The sequence below is a fragment of the Pimephales promelas genome, chromosome 7, assembly GCF_988280905.1.
Source record: "Pimephales promelas chromosome 7, fPimPro1.hap1.1, whole genome shotgun sequence".
NCBI lineage: Eukaryota > Metazoa > Chordata > Actinopteri > Cypriniformes > Leuciscidae > Pimephales > Pimephales promelas.
Genome location: NC_142775.1, coordinates 2,507,656 through 2,520,171, shown reverse-complemented (window position 1 = coordinate 2,520,171; position 12,516 = coordinate 2,507,656).

Genomic DNA, 12,516 nt, shown 5'->3' with positions numbered 1-12,516 from the left:
TAGGTTTCTGTTCACTAGAAAGAGCCTGTTTAGCGAACATGAAACTTACACTCCTCCTTCGCTCATAGTTCAATAAATGAGTTGTCAAATAAATAAGTGTTCACTAAAAATAGCTTAATTATTAACTAAGCCCGACAATTAAAGTAACTGTTGCAAACCTAAAACAGAAATAGGTCTAGTTAAAAATAAACAAAAGGTTATGTGCATCATACAGAGTAGAAATGAAAACAAAATCAATCTATCCAACAAGCTTTGCTCTGTAGTTCAGCCAAACTGACCAGTCTCTATTTACATGGGATAGGCTATTTACATACAGTTTACATAATAAAATGAGGAAGCAAAAATAACCTTACAGACTCTTAATTAGTTCCTAATGTGGTAATCATTAATGAATAGCTTAGATAATCATTAGTTACACATTAATTCATTATTATCTGTGCATTAGTTAAAGCTATGGTATACGATGTTAAAAATCGGTCGAGACGGTAGGAAAGTTTTAAAAAACTCATCTCGCCCCTCCACACACACACCCCCCTCCCCTCTGTGCTACCCATAGAGGTGCTACCTGATCCCTGACTTATGTCACATTTGAGTTCACGTCAACACAAGATTAGCAACACATGAAATGTTCTAAACTCCCCAGTCCCACCACCATTATAATACAACTAGTATTGCTAGGGTTTTCAGTAATTGTTATTGCAGCACGCAGCGCATCTTGTTCAAATTCCGATCGGCTCGAACAGAAACCTCGAACAAGAAATATAATTACTTTGACCCGTGATAGGCGATGCTAAACGGCTAACATTCCAATGCCGACCGGCAGCATGAGCAAGTTGTCAAACTGATAAAAAGCCACGTAACACGTCACACCATAAAAGAATAAATAAATGTTTACCTGCTCAACAAAAAGTCATCCGTGTCAGCGTCGTTTTCAGTCCCAGATCTCCCTGAAGCTTTCTCCAATGGTCAATGAAGGACTCTATATTTATCCTACTTAGAGTCCGGCGTTCTTCACATTTCTTTTTAACCTCCTATCTTTCCTCCACAGACTTTCTCTTTCGTCCAAACTTTACAGTAGGGGCAAGCAGGGGCCGCTTGCTGTTGTCCTTTATATTTTTATCCATTGCTGATCTGACGCTACTAGCTAGCTACCATAGACAGTCTGTCAGCTGTTTGCTCACGCACGGAGGGGGGCGGGGGCGGGTGCGGTTGGGTTGGAGACGCGAGCGCCAGGCGGAGTTTCAAGTGGAGCTGGTGATTGGATGAGAGCAGTTGACCAATATAAGCTGTGCGGCCGCACAGCTTACATTGGTCAACTTTTCTGTGGCTGTACAGCCAATAGAGTGAATGGATTTTTTTCATTCTTTTTTCTATTCATATTGTTAGGATTGTACTATATAACCATAACCAGCATCTAAACAAGGATATTAATAATGAACAATCTTTGAAATCGTATACCCTAGCTTTAAGCATGGATTAATGCTTATTAGTGCACCCGTATTGTAAAGTGTTACCACAATTCCATTCAAGCACTGATGCGGTCTTAGTGGTTCATGTAGGTTGTCTCCAAACCAGAAGGTTGGTGGTTCAATCCCTGGTTCCACCTGGCCAAGTGTCAAGGTGTCCATGAGCAAGACACCTAATCCCAGCTTTGTGTGTGTGTGTGTGTGTGTGTGTGTGTGTGTGTGTGTGTCCCCTAACCCCAGCTGCTCCCGACGAGCTGGATGGCGTCGGTGAGTGAATGAGTGAGTGAATGTGAGGCGCTTTGGTGGCCATTGGCTCTGTGAAAGCACTATATAAATGCAGTCCATTAACCATTTACCATTTTGAGCAAAAAGCTGAGAAAATCACATTTTGTCTAAGACTATTCAAAATGATGATAAAAACACAAATGGAGTAGATCGAGTCCATCAACACCCTCAAAGCTCCACAGTCCTGTAGCTCGTCCTGGGTCGACATTTCATCAGTAACATTTGGCAGTTTTGAATTTAAAGGCTGTTTAATATGGATGATTGTGTTATTTTACATATACATTTGCTTATATGCTATCGCTTGTTTCTGCTTGCTTCTTCACCCGTGTTTTGATCAGGAGATTCAGTACTCTTTCAGAAGATGTGTAATAGCGCAACCCAGGGTTGTTAACTCGAGTCACATGACTTGGACTTGACTTGGACTTGTAAGACTGGAAAACTGGAACTCGGTCTCACCAGAGTCCTCTGAAGACAAAGGACCTTGCTTTCAAATTAACATGTTAACAACTCACATACACACACTTGCAGAAATCACACACACAGGAATATATGTTTTTAATGTGAATGTGATAATCTTTAAGGATTGTTTAGTATCATTTTGAAGGTCTCAGGGTGACTGGTAATAATGTCTCATTTCCAAAGAAATAAAAGAAAAGGTAATAAGGTTTTTAAGAATATAGAAACATCTTGTACACAGAAGGGTGTGTCTTTGAGTTAACACCTTCTGGCTTTTTTGTCTGAATGCAAATTCTCATGGTGGGGGGATTCAGTAACTTTCCACTAAACTCATGTTTTAGATATCAGGTAAGGTCTGGCTATAAGGAAGTGTAACGGGTAGTTCGTGGCTGCATTTTTCTGTATTCAGATCAGCCCATGATGCTCTGTCTTCAAGGCTCAGCATTCATGTAGTTAATATGTTGGGTAAAGTTCTTTGTTCTAGAAACATTTGATGGTTTGTATTGATTATTTTGTGGAATTGTAATAATACATTTACCTGACATAATAAATTGTTATATTTGGTTATTGTAACAGACTTAAAAGGAATAGTCAAACATTAACGTGAGAGTTAAAAGGAATAGTCAAACATTAACGTGTATTTAATTATGCACAGATATCATTGTTAAACCCTTTTCATTTTATGGTGTCAGATGAAACGAGTTAATACATAAGATTAAATGTGTTGCATTTAATTAATAATCACTTTGCCATGAGAAAGACGGAACATGCGTGAAACCTTCACCACAAAACGAATTCCGCCATTGGATCGATTTTGTGGCGCTTTACAGACTCGAGTCCCAAATTTGACGACTTGCGACTCGATGAGCCAGAAAGCGCTTGATAGAGTGTGAAACAAAAAAAACAACAATAAAAAAAAAACAACTGATGTCTAAGTAAGCGGAAATAAACCTTTCAAATATAATTTTAAGACGTTACTTTTCTCACATCAATCGCACATTTTAGCCTATATGAAACTATAAATGCTTCTCCCTGTTCACCAGCCACTCACTTTCATGTCTTTCATGAGAAATGGATGGATTTACGTTTTGTATATGACAGGCACACAGCTCCAAAAAGTTTCACAAGACCTGACGCATGAAACGTCACCCTGGAAATTGAATGTTCTACAATTACGGTCGCTATAACAAAATAATTTAACCAGGGTCTCATTATTTAAGCTTAATGTGTAGCAAATCACATTTAATTTTCCCAATTAACAGTTAGTTTGATTTTTCTATAAAAACAAAACAAAAAAAAAGCCTTACTGAGATAAATTACATTTTATTTACTACAGTAATTAACCCCCATGGGGTCTAAGGTGTTTTTGGGGTCCTTGAGATGTTCTGACATGCTCTGACATTTGTGCTTTTTCAGTTAAACGTATTAATGGCACAGGTGAAATTACACTATATTTAGCACAAACAGGGCTACCATAATATGTGAGCAACATGTTTGTATTTTTGAGAGAATATTGTTTATACATGGTTGGGCGTGGTCACATTACGCTATAATAAGGTGAAAGGAAAAAGACTGATATCTCTCTCTTACAGATTACATAAACTGAGAATATTTGTTTTTTTATATAAATTACTTAATTTAAAAGAGAATTTCAGCTTCATAACAAAAAATATTTCGTGTCTGACAAGTATTTACTTAGTTACAGTTCATTTTCGGACTTGTTTCAGAATGAATTTCACTATCAGAGAGAAGGCAAAAGAAGGCTACAAGATATTGTGGCCAGGGTCCTGTCGATCCTCTGCTTGTTATGACCACTGCCTCTGATATTGTTCTTTGCCCTGGTTGCAACCCACACCTGCCTGTACTCTGAACTTGCTGTATTTTTTAAAAGTGCACATAGATCCCATTCAGCCGGAGTCCTCGTTACAATATTATTGATTTGACTGCCCTGACAATATTGGATAAGAACTGAGCTGAGCTGGTTGATGACATCACTGTTTTCCGCAGAACTGTTTTATAGATTAAATAAACTAAATCAATAACTGATGGCAATCTATTGTCATTTGTAACTGTAATTCTCACTCCTCTCCATTTGGTGGGGAGTGCGCATAATTATTTAAAAAATATCTTGTATTGTCACTGCTGCATACAGTTTTGCAAAAATGTCACGGCAGCTGACTTGTGATAGTGGTTGTGATAGAAGAGTTATGAAAGAGGAGCTGATCCAGAGGTGGATGATGGACAAATAGACAAAATTTATCAGTCACGACAGCTGTTACGGGGCAACCAAGCGGCAGCAAAGAGGTCAGGAGGGAGTGCCGTGTTCACATGGCTGAGGAGGGAAGAAGGCAAAATATTGTGAAATATCTGTAGAAAAGCTAACATGTGCAACGGATTTGTCCGAGGATACACAAAATCAGCTTTAAATGATCACAAGAGAAGCCATAGCCGAATCGAAGCTTCACAGATGGTCAACCAGAACGTGACAATGGTCAAGCATGTCGAACAATAACAGGCTGCCAGTACCGAGGCATTAAAAAAAACAGTTCAAGTTTGTGTTGCATATGGCAAATACAAACACGAGAAAACGTCTTTCTGAGGGAAAAATGCCAAATTGTATGACAGTTGCCTCTGCATGTGCCTGTTCATCCACAAAAGGTTGCGTTTTAATCATCTCCGCTGTCAGTGCGGAAAACGTTCAGCTGCATCGTGTTGACATGAAATTTCACAGTTTTCGTTCATCTGTTCATAAATAAATAAATGAATGATCAAGCCTATATGCTCACCTCGTGAATTTATGATTAAAATGTGAATGAAAACATAAGCTATTAGAAGTCTTATTAAAATGTGAAAATTAAAATGCCGGGTAGTGATTATGACCCTGTCCGTCAAAATGACGGACAATGATAAAGTCTAACGTGCCCTCTGATATATTAACACAGTCTCATCCCAAAAAGTCATATAACTGACGTCTTGGGACGTCTTTTGACCATACGTCAATATCCGCCTTTTTAGGGCCCCCTTAAACGTCAGTAGATGGCGATCCCGGGCCGTCATACAACTGACGCTTTACCTTTAACGTCAGTTAGGTGACGGGTTAGGTTTAGGGTTAGGTTTAGGTCTGGGGTAGAGTTAGGATCCCATAACCTCATCTACCGACGTTTAAGGGGGCCCTAAAAAGGCGAATATTGACGTATGGTCAAAAGACGTCCCAAAACGTCAGTTATATGACGTCTTGGGATGAGACCGGGTTGGATATATAGACGAATGATATGAATATGATTCAAGTTTATAAACTTGTTCAGGAAATTTATGATGGAACAGTTGAACCTATTTTTCAGTTATGGAAAAACAAGTACGAGACTCGAGGTAATTCGTTAAAACTTTACCCTAAATCATGTATTTCCGAAAAGAGAAAGAACTTTTATACACTACGTGTGGTAAAATGATGGAATGAGCTCCCAGAAGAAGTTGTGTGTTCCCCTTCTATTAATTCCTTTAAGAATATAGGCTGGATGCATTTTGCATGTCAAAAGATGTTATGTATAATTATAAAGTTTGTCTGTATTAAGTAATTCATTTTATGTAATTTATTTAGGATGTTAGGAAACCTCAATTTATGAAATTAATGCGTTTTTTTTTTTTTTTAAATGTGAATTTGCATATATATCTAGTTTGTATCTTTTAGAGTCTGGAATAGAGGATTGTGTAATCCTGTACCAGAAATCCTTTCAATAAACTTCAATAAACTTAATTCAGTCAGTACGGCAGGCAACAAATCAACCCAATTTCTTCCCGTATCTAGACATGCTTTATTAAGACGTTTTTATTCAAACGTTATACATTCGCTGAGGACTGAGGATGGTAAAGAATGTGAAAATACCAATTACTGTAATCTTCAGCTCTTTAACTAATGATTGTGTGACTTTAGAAGCAAACGGAGTTCCATTGTCGCTTGCTATCACGGTCGGGATACCGAAGCGCGGTATAATTTCTTTTGCAAGAACCTTTACGACTGTCTTCGCGTCTTCTTTCCCTCCACGGATAAGCCTCAGGCCACTTACTGTAGTAAATCGATCAACAATTACGAGCAAATACTTGTGATTTCCACATGGAGGCATGTGAGTAAAATCGATCTGTAAATATTGGAAAGGAAGTTCTGGATGCGGTAAAGCATCATGGCTGATTGCCTTGTGCCTGTTTGTTTGTGCACACACCAGGCAAGCATCCAGTATCAACAAAGTATTTGCTATGCATTATGATTGATTCAAATTTTGTATCACTTTCTCTTTTGACACACCATGATAATGTCTGCACAGCATTACAACGGTGGATGCTGGTAGCACGATTCTACCTTGTTTTTCTCTTAAGATACCAGCTTGATCTAGTTTCCCTTCATTGGCTGCCCAATGAGTCAAATCCTCTTGAGTAGGATTTGCTTGCAGTATTTCAACATCCAAATCATTAATCAATGATGAGATCATCATCGGCACTTCATTGCTTTGTTCACTTACATTTGGACTACATATTGCTTCTTTTGCTGCCCTATCTTCATCTGCAAATCTGTTTCCTTTGGCCTCATTCACCTGTTTTATGACCAGCTACTTTAATAACAGCAAGCTTCAATGGTTGTTGTGCTGCGCTAATCAGTTCGGCCACAATGTTATGATGCGAAATTGGTTTTCCGTCGGAGGTTTTAAAAATTTCTTTCCTCCCACAATTTAGCAAAATCATGGAATACACCGTACGCATTTTTGGAGTCAGTGTAGGCTATATATCAATGCACTGACCTTTCGCCACAAGCTCTTGTTAAAGCAATCCGTTCTGCAACTTGTGCTGATTGATATGACAGTGAATACGCTTTAATTACTTTATCAGCTAATTCAACAATAGTGTAACCGCACAAATATGTCATTTGGCTTAAAGCAGAATCCATCGATATACCAATGCTTTCCCTCCTCCAGGACAGACGTGGAAACGTCTAACATCCCACGAGCACCTCGGGCATCTATACGTTTCTTCTTGTTCAACTGCACAAGGTCCAAGTTTGCAAGTATTGTTCCATCCAAATTTAAATGCTTTAAAGTGTGCATTTTCCTTGTTTCCTTGCTGTGCTAGTAATTGTGCTTTTCCTGTGTTTCCATTGTCCTTTCTTACTGCTTTAACTTTAATTTTATTCCATATATGTATTTGTGTTACACGTTGTAGTAGTTAATTTTTATTTAACTTCATTATACACTCATTGTCTCTGTCTGTTGATCTCATAACAAAGCCTCTTTAATATGCGATCCTAAAGCTACAAGCTGATATTGCTAAGTGAACTGACCTGTTTAGTAACTTAAGCTAAGAATACAGCATTGACAATTGATAGCGTCTCCAGCCGAGCAGCCCGGCGGACGAGCTAGGTCGGCGAAGTGCGGTCAACTCTATGAAGGTATTCTGAAAATCAACAGTAACCCGTCTGCGTCTTAATTCATTATAATTTGTTGTGTTAAATTACTTATATATATCTGAAGCAGACATGTATGCTGCATAACCCCCTTTTGGGTGATTTATTGCGTACAGACCTGGTACAAACCGTATTCAATACCTTTTGATCACAGATTTGCATATGTTTTCCCCGAAATTAACCAGAGATTCCCTAGAGAGCAGCTAATAACTTCTCTAGGTTTGACTTCCTCAATCCACCAAAGAGCCCATAAAATTGCCATTAATTCAGCAGTGAGGACAGAGCTCAATGAAAGCTTGAATGAACTGGGTTTCTAGTTAACAAGGTTAATGATACACAGCTGACAGCAATCATAGATGATGAGTAGTGAGAACTGGGAAATAAAGTCCATGTTAGAATAACAATGAGCAAGAGGGAAGTGCCTTCTGGTGGATATCAAGGGCACTTCAGCTGGGGATTGTGACAATACTCCACTAGATGGCAGTGGAAAGTCACCAGAAAAACCTCTAATGGGAACAAGGTTGAAAACCAAACTGCCAACTTCTAACAATTTGTTGAGCCAAAAAGAAAGTTTTACTATGACGGCAACACCAGACAGTTGTCGGAAATGTCACCAGAAGACAAAGAAAAAGTCATCTGTTAAAGACAAATGAACATTTTCATTAACAAGTGATCAAGATGACTTAAAGGAGAACTCCGGCGAACAATGAACCTTTGGACTAATAAAACATCGACACCTAGTCAATCGTTCTCTGAGTTTTGTTTTCATGATAATCGAATGTAAAGAGTTTTATCTCTAAAAACTGTTTAGCGTATAATGCTAGTAATGGGGGCATTGACTAAGTAAAAAAGAAATCGCTAGTTTATACCATTAACAAGGCTCAAAATAGCCCCACACTAACGCAGTAACATAATGAGGGTCCATTCATGCAAAACGAAGCATTGAGAACTTTGTAAGTGTACAGACCGTTTAATAAGAAGATACTTTATGAAGACAGTTCACTTCGTGTATACAGACAGGAGCCATCTTAAAAAATAGTCTCGATAAGTCAAACCACGAACGTCGTGCTGAGTGATCTGAACTGTATGAAGTTCAGCGAACTTCTGCACTGTGTGAACGGCGTTCGGGGATCGACTTATCGAGAAGTGATCCCCGGAAGTGATCCTCTCATGTTCCCCTCTTACCTCAGATGTTACTATGTAGTTATAGGAACATCTGAGGTAAAAAACAAAAAACAATTGCGACTTTATTTCATGAAATTCTGATTTCATATCTCGCAATTCTGAAAAATAAAGTCAGAATTGTGAGATGTAAACTCACAATTGTGAGATAAAAAGTCGCAATTATCTTTAAAAAAAAAAAAAAATCTGTGGCGGAAACAAGCTTCCACACTAGGCTATGGCTTGCCCTATTTAAGTACCCTAATTAAATGAACATAAATTTGGCCATTAATGGATAAAATGAACTAGTCGACTAGGAAAAAAAATAGTCGGAGTCCGTATTCCACATATCTTCGAAGTTGGAACCAGCAGGCTATTCTAGGTTGAGCGACCCTGCGGAATGAGCGAGAACAAACCTGAACACTGTCTGCAGAACCATCAAAATAGACATAACCAGCCTTTTAAAATAGTTTACACTATTTTAACACAAATTATGAGCTTATTGGCGGTTTGCCAAATCTTGACAAAAAATGTTTTGAGGAAATGTTTTGTGTGGGCCTGTTATAAAAGCGTGTGGGCTTAACTCCGTAACTCCCGTAACTCCGTGCCTGCTACAGACATCCAAGAATTTCCCATGGTGGTCACGCACAGACTGGCACTGTACTGTAAAGAAGAGTTTCTTGTTGAAATAACGTGAGTTGACTGATGGGGGTTTATATGAATATGGCAGCTGTCAGTAGGGCCTTTTGCACCATGTAGTTATAGGAACTCGCCACCAGGGGGATTCCCTGAGAACCAATAGTTTATTTTCCAACTTTTTCCTGGTTGAACAAGATAAACAAGAAGATGAACAATAGCGCGTCTCTTTCTTTTGACCATCCCTGTTGAACCTCACAGAGGATTGCAGTTCTCAGGTGCAGTGTGGATGCCCTGCTGAGATGCAGATCAGGAGTTCAGACTCCCCATCAAAATACTGCCTCAGGATGGGGACGGTGCCATTGACCCGAGAGTCTGATGTTGGGTTTCCACTCTACTAAACCAACAATAAACAATACAGTGTCATGCAAGTGCTCTCGCTTTCCTTGCTGATGTACAAAGTTTAATTCAAATTCATTCAAATTCATCTTACATGCAGTTACTATGGAAATAATTATTCCTACAACAAATCTTTTTTAAATTTTTCATTACAGAAAAGTGTAGTCTGGAATTGGCTATTTAGTGCACAACGATAAAAGTAAATGAGAGTGAAATCAGTGATATATTAGGCAATGTCCAAGAAATGTCCAGTGTCCTCAAGCTGGTGGTCAGGTCTTCTGTAATGCTGGGAGAAACTGTGCAGAAACAGTAAAAGGTTCATTCAAAATAAAAAAAAAATAATAATAATTCAAACCAGGATCATAATCAAACCCGGGAACCAGGAAACACACTAACAAAACATCTGTGGCATGCTGTTGATTACCACAGAATTGTTTTACTCGTAATAAAATACCCGTTTTTCTGGAACGGATGCTGTTTTAATCTGTCATCTGAAAGCTCCAAAGAAACTTATGACAAAAAACTAAACCCCATAATTATTACTGGTCAGTCAAACACAATGCACACCAGCTCTAATAATCCCTTGTGAAAAAGAAGTAGTATACTATAGCATACTTTTGAAAAGAATACTTACTTTAATAGAATAACCTGTGTAAACTGAATGTAATGTTATTGAATGCTAATTGAAAATACATGAAAATGTTTTATTGTTTAATTTCATAATAAATGTAATTAGCTGAACTTTAGAGTTTTTTGTGCAAATTAAGCAGGACTTAGGTATGTCTGTCATGTGATTCCGTTTGTCATGTGATCCTGCCATGTGTCTTTTCATTGGTTAATCGTCTGTTCATTGTTCATATGACATATGATATATATAATATATCATTTTACAATTCTGTTGTCTTTAAATATGGTTAAATTGTGCTGCCAAATGTACAGAAGAATTGTAGATGCACTTTTTAAAGGTTTATAGTGTATTAAACAGTCATGAAAGCATAAGTGCACTAAAGATTCATTAAACGTACAGTATGCGATTTTTGGCCACCAGGGGTCACTCGTTTAAAATAATAACAAAAGACGTACTTTGATGACGTCGGGAAAGAGCGTGGGCTCACGGGAGTTGTTGTCGCTGTCGAACCAGCTCAGCTCATGACATGACATCATCGTTTCACAAAATATACGGATATACGGCATCTCTCTGTAGATTTAGCTTGTCAAGAAGCTTTAAATGCAACCCCAATGTTTACCTGTGTCATGCTTCTCCTGTCCCAAACCCTTCTCGGGTCATTTTTTTCAGGTACATTTGAGCTTTAGCTAATGAGCTGGCTGTAGCAGCAGAACGTGCAGGCAAAGCGTAATCGTGAAACAACAATGCGTAATTACGTTCAAAAGGTCGCGGGCGACGTAGCCGGAAGTACAGAATCAAATCGTCCGACGTCGTTGTTTTCCCTTTTAATTCCTTTTTTGTAAACGGCGTTTGAGTTAGTTTTCACGTTCAACCTATGCGTTCAACTTGTAAACACTCTGACTCTGTACTTCTAGCTACGTCGCCCGTGACCTTTTGAACGTAATTACGTACTACGTGACGTTGCAAACGCGCCTCACAGATTGGAGAAAGGCTAGCATTTGTCCTTAGAAAAGTTACATTTTTGGAATAAGCATTGAAATAACCGATCGTTTCGCATGATAAGACCCTTATTCATCGTCTGGTGTCGTTTAAAGACATTTGAAGCTGCATCTGAAACTGTTATTAACTGTCTTTTGGACCTGAACCATCCGGTTCCCATTGAAGTCCATTATATGGAGAAAAATCCTGGAATGTTTTCATCAAAAACCTTAATTTCTTTTCGACTGAGGAAAGAAAGACATGGACATCTTGGATGACACGGGGGTGAGTAAATTATCAGCAAAAGTTTTTTCAAAAGTGAACTAATCCTTTAAGAGTGAGCGCTCGTGAGCGGGCACGTGATTTACACACATAAAAATACGTACTACTTTTTTTTCTTCGTCATTTTCTTTGCTTTATTGGCGGTAGTCCAGTGTTCCCCTTTGTGTTTGGCGGTTTCGCCGGGTTCCGCAAGGAAGTTAGAGAAAATTGAGGAGTCAAAGGTTATATGACGCCATAGACGGGCGACGAAACGGAAATAAAGAAACGTCCCGTGTCTTCGAATTAAACTATAAATTTCTCCGTATTTGAAATTTGGTGGAAACTGTCGGGATAATGTAAGTACATATCTAACAGAAATATATAACATAGATACAGTTATTTTTGCTATTTTAATGCAGAAAAAATACATATTGTGGCTTTAATATTATATTATCTGTACGTGTTTTTTCTGTACTTTTTAGATTTGAAGTACTCCTTTAATACAATTAAGTGATCATCCTTTTCACAAGGAGTAGCCTACTCATTTTCATACTCAACTGAAATGTAGTGAGCTAAGATAAAATCACCAAAATAGATTTGGTGTTGGCGAGAAACTGGTGAGACTTGTTGTAATCGGGACAATTCAAAAACACTTTCCGCATGCCACAAACGCATGATCAAGCTTCACTTAACTGGAAGCATTCTTTAGGGATATTTGTATTAAATATGACTAAGTCAACCAGTGGATCTCTGAGCTGAGTGAGTGAGTGGAGTTGGGGCTCATTGGCTTATTCATA